Source organism: Gorilla gorilla, chromosome 9, assembly GCF_029281585.2.
Source record: "Gorilla gorilla gorilla isolate KB3781 chromosome 9, NHGRI_mGorGor1-v2.1_pri, whole genome shotgun sequence".
In the NCBI taxonomy this organism is placed as follows: Eukaryota; Metazoa; Chordata; class Mammalia; order Primates; family Hominidae; genus Gorilla; species Gorilla gorilla.
In genome coordinates this window covers 67307855-67325260 of record NC_073233.2, presented here as the reverse complement: position 1 = coordinate 67325260, position 17406 = coordinate 67307855, and the positions used below count along the sequence as shown (strand labels likewise).

Here is a 17406-nt window from a genome sequence, read left to right as displayed (position 1 = left end):
TTCTTTCTTCTTTCTTTCTTTCTTTCTTTTTCTTTCTTTCTTTCTTTCTTTCTTTCTCCTTCCTTCCTTTCTTTCTTTCCTTCTTTCTTTCTCCCTTCCTTCCTTCCTTCCTTTCTCTTTCTTTCTTTCTTTTCTTTATTTCTTTTTTCTTTTTTTGTCGCCCAGGCTGGAGTGCAATGGCGCGACCTCGGCTCACTGCAACCTCCTCCTCTCAGGTTCAAGCGATTCTCCTGCCTCAGCCTCCCGAGTAGCTGGGACTACAGGCGCCTGCCACCATGCCTGGCAAATTTTTGTATTTTTAGTATACACGGGGTTTCACCATGTTGGCCAGCCTGGTCTGGAACTCTTGACTTCATGTGATCCGCCTGCCTCAGCCTCCCAAAGTCCTGGGAAAAATATGATTTGTTATTAATAAAATATTCCATGCTTCTGGGACGGCAGAAGTGGCACCTTAGATCAAAGCTTCCTTTGAAGTTTTTCTATAAAGAGCCAGAAGAAAAGGGTTAAATCACACACTTCCTCCTCTGCGGGACTCCCTCCATGCCTCATTGTTTTGGATGGGAGTTGTTGGTATTGAAAAATCACAAATTTGACAGGTACAGTTTTCACAAATGAAGATGTGGATCCCTAGGCATCAGATGGCAAGCCTCGGCTCAAGGAAGAAAACTAAAACCAGACCCCTTGGAAAGGAGGTGCCTGTGTCTTGTGAGGTCAGTCCCACGGGGTTATGAGCCTTTGGCCTGTTTCTTTCCAAACCTCTGAACGTCCACTTCTTCTTTTTTTTTTCTTCTTTTTTTTTTTTTTTTGAGACGGAGTCTCGCTCTGTCGCCCAGGCTGGAGTGCAGTGGCGCAATCTCAGCTCACTGCAACCTCCGTCTCCTGAGGTCAAGCTATTCTTCCTCGGCCTCCTTAGTAGCCAGGATTAAGGCGCACGCCACCATACCCGGCTAATTTTTGTATTTTTAGTAGAGATGGGGCTTCACCATGCTGGCCAGGCTGGTCGCGAACTCCTGATCTCACGATCCACCCGCCTCGGTGTCCCAAAGTGCTGGGATTATAGGCGTGAGCCACCACGCCCGGTGAACCTCCACTTCTTACAAAAGTGCCAGGTACACTGAGTTACTGAGTACAGTAACTGAGTAACACTGGTCACTGAGTACAGCTTTGAATGAATAAAAGCATGAAGATGCGTTTCCTGTTCTGGGACAGACCAGCTTGATAGGCACCGAACACAGACCAAAAGTCTCAAACTCTTAACTGTATCAAGTGTTAACTGCGTGGCAGTGGACTGCTTAACACTGGGAAGTAGGCCGGGTGCGGTGGCTCACACCTGTAATCCCAACATTTTGAGAGGCTGAGGCGGGCTAATCGCTTGAGGCCACGAGTTCGAGAGAAGCCTGACCAACATGGCGAAATCCCACCTCTACAAAAAAATACAAAAATTAGCCGAGCGTGGTGGCACGCGCCGGTAATCCTAGCAACTCGGGAGGTTGGGACAAGAGAATCGCTTGAACCCGGGAGGCGGAGGTTGCAGTGAGCTGAAGGGTGCAGTGAGTAGAGATGGCGCCACTGCACTTCAGCCTGAGCGGCAGAGCAAGACTCTGTGTCAAAACAAACAAACAAACAACAACATAGGGAACTGTTAGTATTTCATTTAGCATTCCACAGTGGTTTTTTTTTTTTTGGAAGGTTCTGGCTGATCTTTACAGACAGGGTTCAGGAGTTGCCCCAGAGATCCCTGCTTGATCCTTTCCAGACAGGGTTAGGAACTGGGCTCTGAGCCTGTCTCTGTTGCTGTGCCCACTACAACCTACCTTAAACACCTGTTTAACGAATCTGTTTTCCTCCTAGAATGTTTCTGCTGTGAGGACAGGAACTCTCTGTATATCTGCAATCCCTGGGTCAGTGCCTCACTGAAAGCTCTCAAAAACTGTCCTTGAATGAAAGAATGGAGAGTTGAATGAGGGTGATTGGTCAGGAAAGGCTTTTAGTGGAGGAGGAGGGTCAGAATTAGTCCTTGGAAGTTTTTGTTTGGTAGAGAGAGGGGAAGAACATTTCTGTCAAGGACGATGATTTTCATAATCAAATGGAATAAGTTTGTCCTGAGAAAAGCCATTCTGTTGGGCTGCCTTGTTTTATTTTCTGTATAGTACATATCGCTATCTCTCAAATTCTCCAATTTGTCCAGTTGTTTTTATTTATTTTTAATTAAAAAAAATTTTTTTTTTTAAATAGAGACAGTGTCTCACGTTCTTGCTGAAGCTGGTTGCAAACCCCTAGCCTCAAGCAATCCTCCTGCCTTGGCCTCCCAAAGCGCTGGGATTGCAGGCGTGAGCCACCGCACCAAACCTGTCTGCTTTTTTTTTTTTTTTTTTTTTTTTTTTTGAGATGAAGTCTCTCTCTGTTGCCCAGGCTGGGGTGCAGTGGCACCATCTCGGCTCACTGCAACCTCCGCCTCCCAGGTTCAAGCGATCCTCCTGCCTCAGCCCTCCTAGTAGCTGGGATTACAGACACGCGCCACCATGCCCGGCTAATTTTTGTATTTTTAGTAGAGACGGAGAGTTTCGCCATGTTGGCCAGGCTTGTCTCAAACTCCTGACCTCAGGTGATCCACCCGCCTCGTCCTCCCGAAGTGCTGGGATTACAGGCGTCAGCCACCGTGCCCGGCTGTCTGCTTGTTTTTAAACCATATTTTTCTTCTGTCACTTTGTCATGTAAGTGACATTGGGCAGTGGTCTTGATGGTAAGGCTCTTGTATTTTTTGTTGTTTTGCTTTAAAAGAAAAAAAAAAAAACTTACATCACCACAACCCCAGTGTTTAGAACAGTACTTAGCACGTAATAGGATCTCAAGAAATAACTGTCGACTCGGAGTGAACGTTTTTGCAGCACAATGTGCCTCTCGCTCTGTGCTCCCTCACTCCCATATAGCTGGACCCAGATGTTTTCTCTCTTTTTTTCAGACGTTTTCTACTTTTCAAACCATAAACTGTGAAGCTGTCGCCATATGTAAGGTATCTGGCAAAATGATATTAACTATAGTTATTGTTATCTGGGCGCCTAAGATTGCAAAATGGATTGCCAAGGATTAGGATAAAAGGTTTTGCCAGGAAAAACAACTACTCTTTACCAGAAGTGGGGTTCGAACCCACGCGGATATGAATCCATTGGATCTTAAGTCCAACGCCTTAACCACTCGGCCATTCTGGTAATTGATGAAACAACGTGTTATTTTAAGGCAACTCGGGTAACACTAGGCGACTAAAGTTTCGGAACAATTTAAAATTACTTTTTTTCCTGATATAAAAGAATAATATGGGGAAAAAACTTGGTAACTTTGATTATATTTCCCTAACTTCTTTATCTCGCCACTACAAACTGGGGCCAGGTAAAAGTGAAGGAGAAAAGGCTCGATAGAGGAACGGGATTCTTAACGCCTTCAAGTGAAGGGACATAACCAGGAACTGCAATTAGCTGCAATTCACATCATTCTGGAAATTTTAAATGGTAGATAGTTTTCGTTTCATCTATTTTATATCCATTCCCTCCGCCTAACTTTCCATTTGCCCTTCTTCAAACAAAAAGCGACTCTGGTGGGACTCGAACCCACAACCTTTGAATTTCTCTATCTATCTAGATATCTATCTAGAAGTCCAATGCGCTATCCATTGCGCCACAGAGCCAGACACGTGCAACATCTCCGCGATGAACACATCAGGGGGGGCACTTTCTTTCCACAAGTAAGTGTGGAACCTTTGTCTCTAAAGAGAGTGTGGGTAGGAATCACACTGGAAAGTCTGTAATCCTGGTGAAAGTTTCTCTTTTCGTGATCGCTGAGCAGTAAATCCCTTTCAGTCCACGTTGTTAACATGTGTTTATGCAGAATTGCTAAACCCAGAAAAGGCCACCCCGCATGCGGTTCCATAGTGTAGCGGTTATCACGTCTGCTTTACACGCAGAAGGTCCTGGGTTCGAGCCCCAGTGGAACCACGGCGTGATTCACACGTTTTTCTTTTCTTTTCTTTTCTTTCCTTTCTTTATAATGTTTAGTATTAACAATTTGCGAGCCCAATTGTGGGTTTTGGTTCAGGAAGCTGGAGACGCAGACATTTTGACAATGTTTCTGTGCGGTCGTGCTCTTCTGAATACTGGAAAATGAGGAATCCTTTTGAAAGTTTTTCTCTGTGCACAATCGCCGGATGTCAAGTCTACATAACCATTTCCCAGTGCCAAAATATCGTTTTGAACAATTATCAAATCCTGGAGGAGCGTTTTTAGCGTGTGGGGTTCCATAGTGTAGTGGTCATCACGTCTGCTTTACACGCAGAAGGTCCTGGGTTCGAGCCCCAGTGGAACCACGAGATAATACCTAGCATTTTGTGAGCCAGCTGTGGGGTTTTGCACCAGGAAGCTGGCGACGAACCGGTGTCTCAAGAATTTCTACGGTTTGTTCCCCGCCTGCTGCATCAGCCCGGTTTCTCTTAGCGCTCGGCGCTGAGTCGGCCTCCGCGGCGGCCCCCGTGTGGCGCCTCTGTCGAGGTGCAGGCGGCTCCGCTCCACCGAGGCTTCGCGCGCCCCTGCGCCTGCGCCTTTCCACTACCTGGCCAGCCGGCTTCTGGGTTCCTGGGTGTTGCCCCTTGGCTCACCTACCTTCTCCTAAGCCTTGCTTTGGCCATCTCTAAAAATTGCCACCACTAAGTCGAAGGACATCACGAAGGCCGCCCCCTCTTTGCTGATTAACTCCAAGTTCACTGCCCTCATTATTTATTTAAATTAAAAATGCTTTTTGAGGCCAGGCGCGGTGGCTCATGCCTGTAATCCCAGCACTTTGGGAGGCTGAGGCGGGCGGATCACGAGGTCAGGAGATCGTGTCCATCCTGGCTAGCACGGTGAAACCCCGTTTCTACTAAAAATACAAAAAAAATTAGCCAGGCGTGGTGGCGGGCGCCTGTAGTCCCAGCTACTCTACTCGGGAGGTTGAGGCAGGAGAATGGCGCGAACCCGGGAGGCGGAGCTTGCAGTGAGCCGAGATCGCGCCACTGCACTCCAGCCTGGGAGACAGCCGTCTCAAAAAAAAAGCTTTTTGAAAAATTGATTTCATGCACAGAATTCAGAATCCCTCCACGTATTTCACAAGTGATGTTTCCATCCCATCTTTCAATGGTTAGCTGTTTCTTTTGTGACCCTTCAGAAATTGTCTATGCATTCACCAGTATACACGTACATTTACTTTAAAAGCCACTTCACGCTTTTTGTACGAAGGTAGCACACATAGGTACCGCTCCCATTTCCTCAACAATATTCTGAAAATCTTCCTATTTCGTTCATACATCTTCGCTTATCCTTTTACTTCCTGTGTTTGGATATATCACAATTCTTTATGCCTTTTGATGAACACTTAAATTGTATCTAGTCTTAGGAACAATGCTGAGCAGATTTCCTTGTTCCTTGGTTTTCAGGCAGGGCAATATGTAAAATAATCCTAGCAAAACCTTGAACAGGCACTTACATGGGTAGCTAACTTAATGTTCACAATGTCTCTATTATTATTTATCCCGTTTTACAGACGAGGGAGAGGAAGCATAGTGAGATTAAGAAATGGCCCAGGGTTACACCCCTGGTCAGGGACAGAACACAGTACCAACCCAAGCAAGAAGAGTGTTGCCTTTATGTCTCAGAAGAAATTTAATTGATGGCTGGGCGCACTGGCTCACACCTGTAATCCCAGCACTTTGGGAGGCCGAGGTGGAAGTATGGCTTGAACCCAGGAGTTCGAAACCAGCTTGGGCAAAAAAGTGGGACGCCCTCTGCAAACCCGTCCCACCAACCTCCCTGCTCGTCCCTACCAACCCTGCCACAGCTCCTTTCAAAACAGCTTGTATCAAATTACACTCACACCAATATGAAAGCCCTTGTTCTTCCTGTCTCTCTCAAATGAAAATAACTGAATTTTGAGTCAGCTGGAAATGGTTTATTTTGTGTTTTTTTATTGTGAGTTAGGTTGAACGTTTTTCATGTACTTAAAAGCTTCCTTTCTTCCTACTATCTGTTCACCTCTTTTGTTCAATTATCTAATATATATATTCTGTTAATTTATGTTTAAATTGGTTTTTAGGCCGGGCGCGGTGGCTCACGCCTGTAATCTGAGCACTTTGGGAGGCCGAGGAGGGCGGATCATGAGGTCAAGAAATCGAGACCATCCTGGCCAACATGGTGAAACCCTGTCTTTACTAAAAATACAAAAATTAGCTGGGTGTGGTGGCACGCACCTGTAATCCCAGCTACTCAGGAAGCTGAGGCAGGAGAATCGCTTGAACCTGGGAGGCGGAGGTTGCGGTGAGCCGAGATCGTGCCACTGTACTCTAGCCTGGTGACAGAGCGAGACTCCGTCTCTAAATAAATAAATAAATAGGTTTTTAGGTGCTCTTTGTAAATTGAGATTTAGGATATATTTTGCAAATGTATCCAGACTTGCCATTTGTCTTTTGATTATATTTTTGATATTCCGTGCGATGCAGAAATTAAACATTTTTTTGAAGTCAATTTCATCATCTTTTGGGGGGGGGGTGCGGGAGAGGGGCTTTTAACATTTCCTGCCTAGAAAATACTTCCTCACTTTGAGATTATATTTCAAAAATTATTCTATATTTTCTCCTGATTGTTGTATAGTTAAACATTTTCTAATGTTTCAACCTTCTGTCAGAGGCCTTGGAACCAGAGCAACTCCATCTTGAATAGGGGCTGGGTAAAATAGGGCTGAGACCTACTGGGCTGCATTCCCAGGAGATTAAGGCATTCTAAGTCATAGGATGAGATAGGAGGTTGGCACAAGATACAGGTCATAAAGACCTTTCTGATAAAACAGGCTGTGGTAAAGAAGCTGGCCAACAGCCGCCCCGTCCGGGAGGGAGGTGGGGGGGTCAGCCCCCCACCCGGCCAGCCGCCCCGTCCGGGAGGTGAGGGGCGCCTCTGCCCGGCCGCCCCTACTGGGAAGTGAGGAGCCCCTCTGCCCGGCCACCACCCCATCTGGGAGGTGTACCCAACAGCTCATTGAGAACGGGCCATGATGACAATGGCGGTTTTGTGGAATGGAAAGGGGGGAAAGGTGGGGAGAAGATTGAGAAATCGGATGGCTGCCATGTCTGTGTAGAAGGAAGTAGACATGGGAGACTTTTCATCTTGTTCTGTACTAAGAAAAATTCTTCTGCCTTGGGATCCTGTTGATCTGTGACCTTACCCCCAACCCTGTGCTCTCTGAAACATGTGCTGTGTCCACTCAGGGTTAAATGGATTAAGGGAGGTGCAAGATGTGCTTTGTTAAACAGATGCTTGAAGGCAGCATGCTCGTTAAGAGTCATCACCACTCCCTAATCTCAAGTACCCAGGGACACAAACACTGCGGAAGACTGCAGGGTCCTCTGCCTAGGAAAACCAGAGACCTTTGTTCACTTGTTTTATCTGCTGACCTTCCCTCCACTATTGTCCTATGACCCTGCCAAATCCCCCTCTGCGAGAAACACCCAAGAATGATCAATAAAAAAAATAAAATAAAATAAATAAATAAATAAATAAATAAATAAAAAGAAGCTGGCCAAAACCCACAAAACCAGGATGGCAAAGAGAGTGACCTCTGGTGCCCTCACTGCTCATTATATGCTAATTATACTGCATTAACATGTTAAAAGACACTCCCACCAGCACCATGACAGTTTACAGATGCCATGACAATGTCAGGAAGTTACCCTATATGGTCTAAAAAGATGAGGAACTCTCAGTTCTGGGAATTATCCCCCATTTTCCCAGAAAACTCATGAATAATCCACCCCTTGTTTAGCATATAATCAGGAAATGACCATATAGGTGGACAGCCAGCAGCCTTAGTGGGCTGCTCTGCCTAAGGAGTAGTGATTCTTTATTCCTTTGCTTTTTTTTCTTTTTCTTTTTCTTTTTTTTTTTTTTGGTGATGGAGTCTTGCTTTGTCGCCCAGGCTGGAGTGCAGTGGTGCAATCTCGACTCACTGTAACCTCCACCTCCTGAGTTCAAGTGATTCTCCTGCCTCAGCCTCCTCAGTAGCTGAGACTACAGGCATGAGCCACCACGCCGGGCTAATTTTTGTATTTTTAGTAGAGATGGGGTTTCACCATGTTGGCCAGGCTGGTCTTGAACTCCTTGACCTCAGGTGATCTACTCTCCTTGGCCTCCCAAAGTGCTGGGATTACAGGCATGAGCCACCGTGCCTGTCCTATTCCTTTACTTTCTTAATACACTTGCTTTCACTTTACTTTATGGACTTGCCCTGAATTCTTTCTTGTGCAAGATCCATGAACCCTCTCTTGGGGTCTGGATTGGGACCCCTTTCCGGTACCACTTTGATCCATATGAAATTTCTATAACTGGCATGAGATAGGAAAGATGGACTTCTTTAAAGGGAATTTATATAGCACTCTGGATAATCTAGGTGTGTCACCCTGGTAAAATCCCAACAATTCCAGAAATGAAGCTGGTCCTGCCTGTAACATGTTGCTTAATGTCCTTTCCTTAGAACTTTCCAGAAGTTCTGCTGACCTAGACTTTCCTGCACATCCTCCTTGAGTTCATCAAACTCCCTTCTGCTTTCCTGCATTCCTTAGGTTGGGTTAGTTCCCTTCTCATAAAGAGCATAGTTTTGGGCAGTGTGGTGTAGACTCCAGAGATTCAACACAGGCAACCCCAGAGCCAAATCGAGGTTCAGTGTTATCTCCTCTTGGTTGTGTGAACTTACCACAGTATATACCAGTCCATGCTGTGTGACCTTGGGCTAGTTGCTTAACTGCTATGGGCTAGCTTCCTCCTCTAAAATGGGGACAATAGCTCACATGATTCTGGAGAAGATTTATTTATTATTAATTAATTTATTATTATTATTATTTTTTGAGACAGTCTCGCTCTGTTGGCTAGGCCAGGCTGAAGTGCATTGGCACAATCTCAGCTCACTGCAACCTCCACCTCCTGGGCTCAAGCTATTACCCTGCCTCAGCCTCCCGAGTAGCTGGGATTACAGGCACCTGCCACCACGCCCAGCTAATTTTTGTATTTTTAGTAGAGACGGGGTTTCACCATGTTGGCCAGGCTGGTCTTGAACTCCCGGCCTCAGGTAATCCGCCTACCTTGGCCTTCCAAAGTGCTAGGATTAAATGATTGTTATGCCCAGACCATTAGTTCCCCAAAGAAGACCACCAGAGTCCAGAGTCAAAGCCAAGCGGCAAGGATCTTTACTACAAGTTCGAAACTGGTCCCTCCATTCCACAGCATACAAGAGGGCCCTGAACAATGCGAGTGTTTGCTTTTTATAGCCTGAGAGTTACAGGGGAACAAAGGAATTCTTTTGGTTCCCGCTTTTTCAGTAAAACTTTGAATGGCTGTCTCCTTATCGGAGACTTTCCTGGTGGTGTTTGTACTGGGCTCAGGAAGTTTGAGAGATATATGGCGATATGTGGTGTGATGGGAGGATGGGATGTGTTTGTACTGGGCTTGTTTGTTTTGAGCCCGGGGCTGAGGAATGTGCCCGGCTCCTTTCATGATCTGTGTATAGTAAGCACAGAGTAAATGTCATCTACTGTTATTGTATTGCCAGGTAAGTCTGGTTCAATTTGCATAGAACAATAAGGCTTTTCCTTGGGGACATTTCTAGAAAATGCTAATTGCTAAGCATATCAAATCTGTTTGCTCCTTGGCTTGTAAATCATTGTCCTCTGTCTCTATCGCTTCACATCGTCTTCCCTTTATGGGCATCTTGGTCTCCAAATTTCCCCTTTTTGTAAGGGACACCAATTATATAGTATCAGGGCCTACCCTAATGACCACATTTTAACGTTACCTTTATCTTAACTTTACTTTAACTTTACCTCTGTAAAGATCCTGTCTCCAAATAAAGTTATGTTCTAAGGTACTGGGGGTTGGGACTTAAACATATGAATTTCAAGGGGACAGAATTCAACCCATAGCCTAAGTTGTTAAAACAGAACATATAATTTTTCCCCCAAACATGGGCTCCTTCTGTATTTCCCTTCTTGGTGAATGATATCACCATCTACCCAGGACTCCAGCCAGACACTGAACGATTACCTTGTGTTTTCTCCCGCCATGCAGACAGTCACTGGAGCCTGCGGATCCTTTTGTCTGCAACTGAAACCGCCTTTGCAAAATTATGACTGAGACAGTGAAAGAGGTCCAACTTAAACGACTCCATCTTGCCTCTAACCTCCAAGCTGTCCTTGTTCATTTCTGGGCGCAGGCTGAAAAAACTTTGGGAGGAACCTAGTTTATAGTTTTAAAAAATGACAATAACAGCCCTTTCCCAGAACAAACTCCCTTCTTGCCTGGAGACTAGACTTCTAAAGTTAGCCACAGTATTAGAAATTACGGTTTAGGAGTCAAGTAGCTGGAGGCCACAAGATTCTGACCTTCCCTAAACTGCTCCCAAGATCAGTGCCTGAGATGTTTTGCAGACTCTACTCTTGATGGATCAACTGGCACCACCCATATCGAGAAACCGGCCCATCTGATCTTGTGACTCACACCCAGGAACTGACTCAGCGCAGGAAGACAGGGATGCGCCGTAATTTCACCTACGACCCAACCAATCAGCACTCTCCAACTCACTGCTCCTGCACTCTCACCACATTCTCTTTAAAAACTTTGATCCCCAAATGTTCGGGGAGACTGATTTGAGTAAAAATAAAACTCCGGTCTCCCGCTCAGCCGGCTTTGCGTGAATGGCTATTTCTCTATTGCGATTCCCCTGTCTTGAGGAATCGGCTCTGTTTAGGCAGTGGGTAAGGTGAGCCCATTGGGCGGTTTCACAACGACTTCTCCTCCATTTTGCTACTTAGTTCAGGTTTCTGTCGTCTCTGTCCTGGAATACCAAGTGTGTCCCTGTCTCCAGTCTTGCACACTCCAATCAATGCTTCACACAGCAACCAGAGTGACTTCTCTAAAGTGTAAATGTCACGTCCCATCTCCTCACCCACGAGAGCCCTCTGAGATTTCATCTCCCTCTCCAGCCTATCTTTTCCTTCATTTCCTCCCTTCCCTCGTGCCCCAGCCCTTGTCGTCTTTCTGATATCTTCTCCCCTACCCTCATTATTATCTTTAAAACGAACTTGGCTACAGTAACCAAAACAGCATGGTACTGGTACCAAAACAGATATAGACCCATGAAGCAGAACAGAGCCCTCAGAAATAATACCACACATCTACAACCATCTGATCTTTGACAAACCTGACAAAAACAAGAAGTGGGGAAAGGATTCCCTCTTTAATAAATGGTGCTGGGAAAACTGGCTAGCCATATGTAGAAAGCTGAAACTGGATCCCTTCCTTACATCTTATACAAAAATTAATTCAAGATGGATTAAAGACTTAAATGTTAGACCTAAAGCCATAAAAACCCTAGAAGAAAACCTAGGCAATACCATTCAGGACATAGGCATGGGCAAGGACTTCATGACTAAAACCCCAAAAGCAATGGCAACAAAAGCCAAAATTGACAAATGGGATCTCATTAAGCCAAAGAGCTTCTGCACAGCAAAAGAAATCACCATCAAGTGAACAGGCAACCTACAGAATGGGAGAAAATTTGTACAATTTACCCATCTGACAAAGGGTATCCAGAATCTATAAAGAACTGAAACAAATTTATAAGAAAAAATCAAACAACCCCATCAAAAAGTGGGCGAAGGATATAAACGGACACTTCTCAAAAGAAGACATTTATGCAGCCAACAGACACATGAAAAAGTGCTCATCATCACTGGCCATCAGAGAAACGCAAATCAAAACCACAATGAGATACCATCTCACACGAGTTAGAATGGTGATCATTAAAAAGTCAGGAAACAACAGGTGCTGGAGAGGATGTGGAGAAATAGGAACACTTTTACACTGTTGGTGGGACTGTAAACTAGTTCAACCATTGTGGAAGACAGTGTGGCGATTCCTCAAGGATCTAGAACTAGAAATACCATTTGACCCAGCCATCCCATTACTGGGTATATACCCAAAGGACTATAAATCATGCTGCTATAAAGACACATACACATGTATGTTTATTGTGGCACTATTCACAATAGCAAAGACTTGGAACCAATCCAAATGCCCATCAATGATAGACTGGATTAAGAAAATGTGGCATATATACACCATGGAATACTATGCAGCCATAAAAAACGATGAGTTCATGTCCTTTGTAGAGACACGGATGAGGCTGGAAACCATCATTCTCAGCAAACTATGGCAAGGACGAAAAAACCAAACACTGCATGTTCTCACTCATAGGTGGGAATCGAACAATGAGAACACTTGGACACAGGAAGGGGAACATCACACACCAGGGCCTGTCATGGGGTGGGGGGAGGGGGGAAGGATAGCATTAGGAGATATACCTAATGTAAATGATGAGTTAGTGGGTGCAGCCCACCAACATGGCACATGCATACATACGTAACAAACCTGCACTTTGTGCACATGTACCCTAGAACTTACAGTATAATAAAATAAAATAAAATAATAAAATAAAATAAAATAAAACCAACTACTCCCTGTTCTCGACAGTTTGGATACAATTTTTTTCTGCAATGCTTTGTTGACTTCAGCTGCAGCCTCAGTGGCACTGGTCAACCCTTCCAGGCCCATTCAGTTTTGTGGTGTGAAGGTGAAGGAGGTCAGGGCATCTTGCTACTTATTATTTATATTATTTTAGAGACAGGGTCTTGCTCTGTCACCCAGGCTGGAGTACAGTGATGCAATCATAGCCCACTGCAGCCTCCAACTCCTGGGCTCAAGCCATCCTCCTGCCTTAGTCTCCCAAGCAGCTGGGACTACAGGGGCACATTCTCCACACCCGGCTATTTTTTTTTTTTTTTTTTCCTGGAGACCGACTCTTGCTTTGTGGCACAGACTGGAGTGCAATGGCAAGATTTTGGCTCACTGCAATCTCCGCCTCCTGAGTTCAAGCGATTTTCCTGCCTCAGCCTCCCCAGTAGCTGGGATTACAGGCACGTGCCACTACGCCCGGCTAATTTTTTGTATTTTTAGTAGAGACTGGGTTTCACCATGTTGGTCAGGCTGGTCTCGAACTCCTGACCTCGTGATCTACCCGCCTCGGCCTCCCAAAGTGCTGGGATTACAGTGTGAGCCACCATGCCCGGCCAATGCCTGGCTAATTTTTAAAAATTTTTAGACAGACAGGGTCTTGCTCTGTTGCCCACCGTGGTCTCAACTTCTGGGCTCAGCCAATCCTCCTGCCTCAGCTTCTCAGAGTACTGGGATTAAAGCCATAAGCCACCACACTTGGTTTGTTATTTATTTTCATATATTTCTCTCTCCTACTCCCAGGTATTCTTAAAGAAAAGATTATTGCAAGAGAAGAGACAGATTGGGCTTAACTCCAAATGTGGTAGAGACAGCTGGGAATTTACAGCAAAGGAGCAGAATTGGGGTGGGGTGGGGTCGGTGGATGGAAAATTAGTAACAGGAGACATCAAGGGTAAGGGGATTCTGCGTATTAACAGGATTCTTGCTGAATTAACAGGATTCTTGCTGAGGGTGGACAAGGGTGATCAGATATCAAGGGTCAGAGGGATTTTTGATACATTGAGTTAGAAGGATACTTAAAAAAACTGGACTATCTGCAAGCTGAGGATGGGACTGAGGCCAAGGTCTAGGCCTAGTCGAGAAGAGGGCTCAGAGAAGTCTGACTGAAGTCTGGTCAAGGACAGCATTTGTCAGTACCCCAGCTGGTTCCCAATCTGTAATTGGCATGTGGTTCATGCATATCCAATTAAATGTGTTTTTGAGAAAAAGACCTTTTTAATATTTAAAAATTTGGTCTTCTCATGAAGTAAATTTAATTCAACTTCTTTTGTAATTGATTTTTTTGTTTTTTTTTGACGGAGTTCTTGCTCTGTCACTCAGGCTGGAGTGCAGTGGCGCAATCTTGGCTCACTGTAACCTCTGCCTCCCGGGTTCAAGCAATTCTCTGCCTCAGCCTCCCGAGTAGCTGGGATTACAGACACCCGCCACCACGCCTGGCTAATTTTTTTGTATTTTTAGTAGAGACAGGATTTCACCATGTTGGTCAGGCTGATCTCGAACTCCTGACCTCAGGTGATCCGCCTGCCTTGGCCTCCCAAAGTGCTGCGATTACAGACGTAAGCCACTGTGCCCGGCCTGTAATTGATTTTTATCCGTCAAAGAAAAACTGATCAGCCTCTCTTGAAGTTTGTCTTTGAAGATTTTCAAACACAGCACACAGTTTGCAGGGGAATGTCTTGTTAGAGATCGCTATCTTTTAAGCTTCAAAAAGGCAGGGTTTATCATACAGCGAAATGTAAAACTTGCAACTATTAGGTATTTCTTCCAGAGGAACATATAGGAGAAAAGCTTTGTAATCAATGGTTGGGCAAAATTTCTTAAGCGAGACACAGTAAGTATGATCCAGAAACTAAAAAACAATTGATAAACTTGACCTCATCAAAATGACAACTTTTGCTCCTCTAAAGGCATCACTAAAGGAAAAGACAAGTCACAGATTGGAAGAAAAAAAATTGCAAAAGACTTGTCTGGTAAAAGTCTATTATTCAGACTTAAAAAAAAAACAAACCCTCTTACAATTAGGGAAGAAAAACAACCTAATAAAAAATGGGCATAAATATGGACATTTCACCAAAGAAAATATACAGATAGGAAATAAGAACATAAAAAGATAATTAGCACTATTAGTTATTAGGAAAATGCACATGAAAATCATAATAAAATACCACTACACATTTGTTAGAATACTTAAAACACAAAAACAGAAACAGAAAACTGCCTCCAGCGTTCAAGCAATTCTTCTGCCTCAGCCTCCCGAGTAGCTGGGACTACAGGAGCCCACCAGTAGTGATGATCCAGCCATATCCTGGATCCTGAAGATCAGTGGGCCTCTCTGGATAAACCAGGATATTCCAGCAAGTATGCAAGTCTAAGAATATAGAAGGTGAAGCTCCCAAGGACCAAGTGGTTTCAGGCATTCGCTGTCATCAGCATCTTATGTTGAAGCAACCCCATAGGCCTGAGGAATCACATCATAAAGCCACCGCGCCTGGCTTGATGCTATACACTTTTAAACAACCAGATCTTGGGAGAACCCTATCATGAGAACAGCACTAGGGAGATGGTGCTAAACAATCAGAACTAATGATCCAATCACCTCCCTCCAGGCCCCACCTCTAGCATTGGGGATTACATTTCAACATGAGATTTAGGGTGGGGGACACCTAAACCATATCAAACACATACTAAGAAATATATTTTATACTGGGCATGGTGGCTCATGCCTGTAGTCCCAGCATTTTGGGAGGCTGAGGTGGGCGGATCACGTGAAGTCAGGAGTTTGAGACCAGCCTGGCTAACACAGTAAAACCCCATCTCTACTAAAAGTACAAAATTAGCTGGGTGTGGTGGCACATGACTGTAATCCTAGCTACTTGAGAGGTTAAGGTAAGAGAATTGCTTGAACCCAGGAGAAGGAGGTTGCAGTCAGCCGAGATCGTGCCACTGCACTCCAGCCTGGGCAACAAAAAAGAAATATATTTTATGTACATTAAGGTGATTATATTTACATATATATCTGCAATAAAGGTTTCAAGAAATGATTCTTTAGAAAAGTAATTAATTCTTAATCGTCAAAAGCTGTATATTGCCTGGTTTGGCTCTGTGTCCCCACCCAAATCTCATGTTGAATTGTAATCCCCAGGGTTGGAGGAGGGACCTGGTGTGAGGTGACTGGCTCATGGGAGCGGATTTCCCCCTTGCTGTTCTCTTGATAGTGAGTTCTCATGCAATCTGGTTGTTTAAAAGTGTGTAGCACTTCTCTCTTCCTCCTGCTCCAGCCATATAAAATGTGCCAGCTTTCTCTTTGCCTTCTGCCATGATTGTAAGTTTCCTGAGGCCTCCCCAGCTATGCTTCCTGTACAGCCTGTGAATCAATTAAATTTTTTTCTTCATAAATTACCCACCCTCAGGTAGTTCTTTATAGCAATATGAGAACAGACTAATACATATAGGTGTATGTTATATAACACGATGCTTTGATATATGTATTTATTGTGCAATATCCAGATAAAAGCTAATTAACATATGAATTACTTTGTAGTGAGAACGCTTAAAATCTACTCTCATATATATATGTATATATATATTTATTTATTTATTTTTTATTTTTTTGAGATGGAGTCTCACTCTGCCATCCAGGCTGGAGTGTAGTGGCATGATCTCGGCTCACTGCAACCTCCACCTCCTGGATTCAAGCAATTCTCCTGCCTCAGCCTCCTGAGTAGCTGGGATTACAGGCTCATGCCACCACGCCCAGCTAATTTTTGTATTTTCAGTAGAGATGGGGTTTCACCATGTTAGCCAGGCTGGTCTGGAACTCCTGACCTCAAGCGATCCACCCGCCTCAGCCTCCCAAAGTGCTGGGATTACAGGCATGAGCCACTGCACCCGGCCAGAATTTTCAAGTGTACAATATATTGTTACTAATTATAGTCACGGTGATATATGATAGATCTCTTGAAGTTATTCCTCCTGTCTGGCTAAAGGTTTATATCCTTTGACCAATATCTCCTCAGTCCCCCCACTTCCCAGCCTCTGGTAGCCACCATTCTACTCTCTGCTTCTATAAGTTCAACATTTTTTTTCAGATTCTACATATATATGAGAGCACACAGTATTTGTCTTTCTGAGCCTGGCTTATTTTACTTAATAAAATGTCTTCCAATTTCATTCTGCTGTTGCAAATGACCAGATTTCCTTCATTTTATGGATGAATGGATCATATATATGATCCATTCAATCATTCTCTCTCTCTCTATATGGATATATATATATATATATATATATATATATATCCATTCATTCATTGATGGACATTTAGGTTGATGGTTGATTACATATCTTGGCTACTATGAATAGTGCTGCAGTGAACATGGAAGTGCAGATACCTCTTTGACATACTGGTCTTATTTCCTTTGGATATATACCCAGTGGTGGGAATACTGGATTGTATGGTAGTTCTGTTTTTAATTTTTGAGGAGTCTCCATACTGTTTTCCGTAATAGCTATACTAATTTACATTCTCACCAACAGTATTCAAGGGTTCCCTTTTCTCCACATCCTTGCCAACGCTTGTTGTCTTTCATCATTTTGATACTAGGCATACTAACATGCATAAGGTGGCACAACATTGTGGTTCTAATTTATATTTCTCTGATGATTAGTGATGTAGAGCATTTTTTAATATATCTATTGGCCATTTGTATGTCTTCTTTTGAGAAATGTCTGTTCAGATCCTTTGACCATTTTCAACGGGGTTATTTTTGGTTTGTTT

The 17406-nt window shown here is 44.1% G+C and overlaps 4 non-coding genes across 4 annotated transcripts; 2 read left to right on the top strand and 2 right to left on the bottom strand.

The window, feature by feature from the left end:
* Nucleotides 1-3126: 3126 nt before the first annotated feature.
* On the bottom strand, nt 3127-3209 carry TRNAL-UAA (transfer RNA leucine (anticodon UAA)). Its single transcript has one exon. It is a non-coding gene; the product is annotated as a tRNA-Leu (tRNA).
* Nucleotides 3210-3584: 375 nt separating this feature from the next.
* On the bottom strand, nt 3585-3682 carry TRNAR-UCU (transfer RNA arginine (anticodon UCU)). Its single transcript has 2 exons — nt 3646-3682; nt 3585-3620 (listed from the first exon to the last, which is right to left on the bottom strand). It is a non-coding gene; the product is annotated as a tRNA-Arg (tRNA).
* Nucleotides 3683-3916: 234 nt separating this feature from the next.
* On the top strand, nt 3917-3989 carry TRNAV-UAC (transfer RNA valine (anticodon UAC)). Its single transcript has one exon. It is a non-coding gene; the product is annotated as a tRNA-Val (tRNA).
* A 295-nt stretch (nt 3990-4284) lies between these two features.
* TRNAV-UAC (transfer RNA valine (anticodon UAC)) lies at nt 4285-4357 on the top strand. The gene has a single exon. It is a non-coding gene; the product is annotated as a tRNA-Val (tRNA).
* The last annotated feature ends 13049 nt before the right edge of the window (nt 4358-17406 follow it).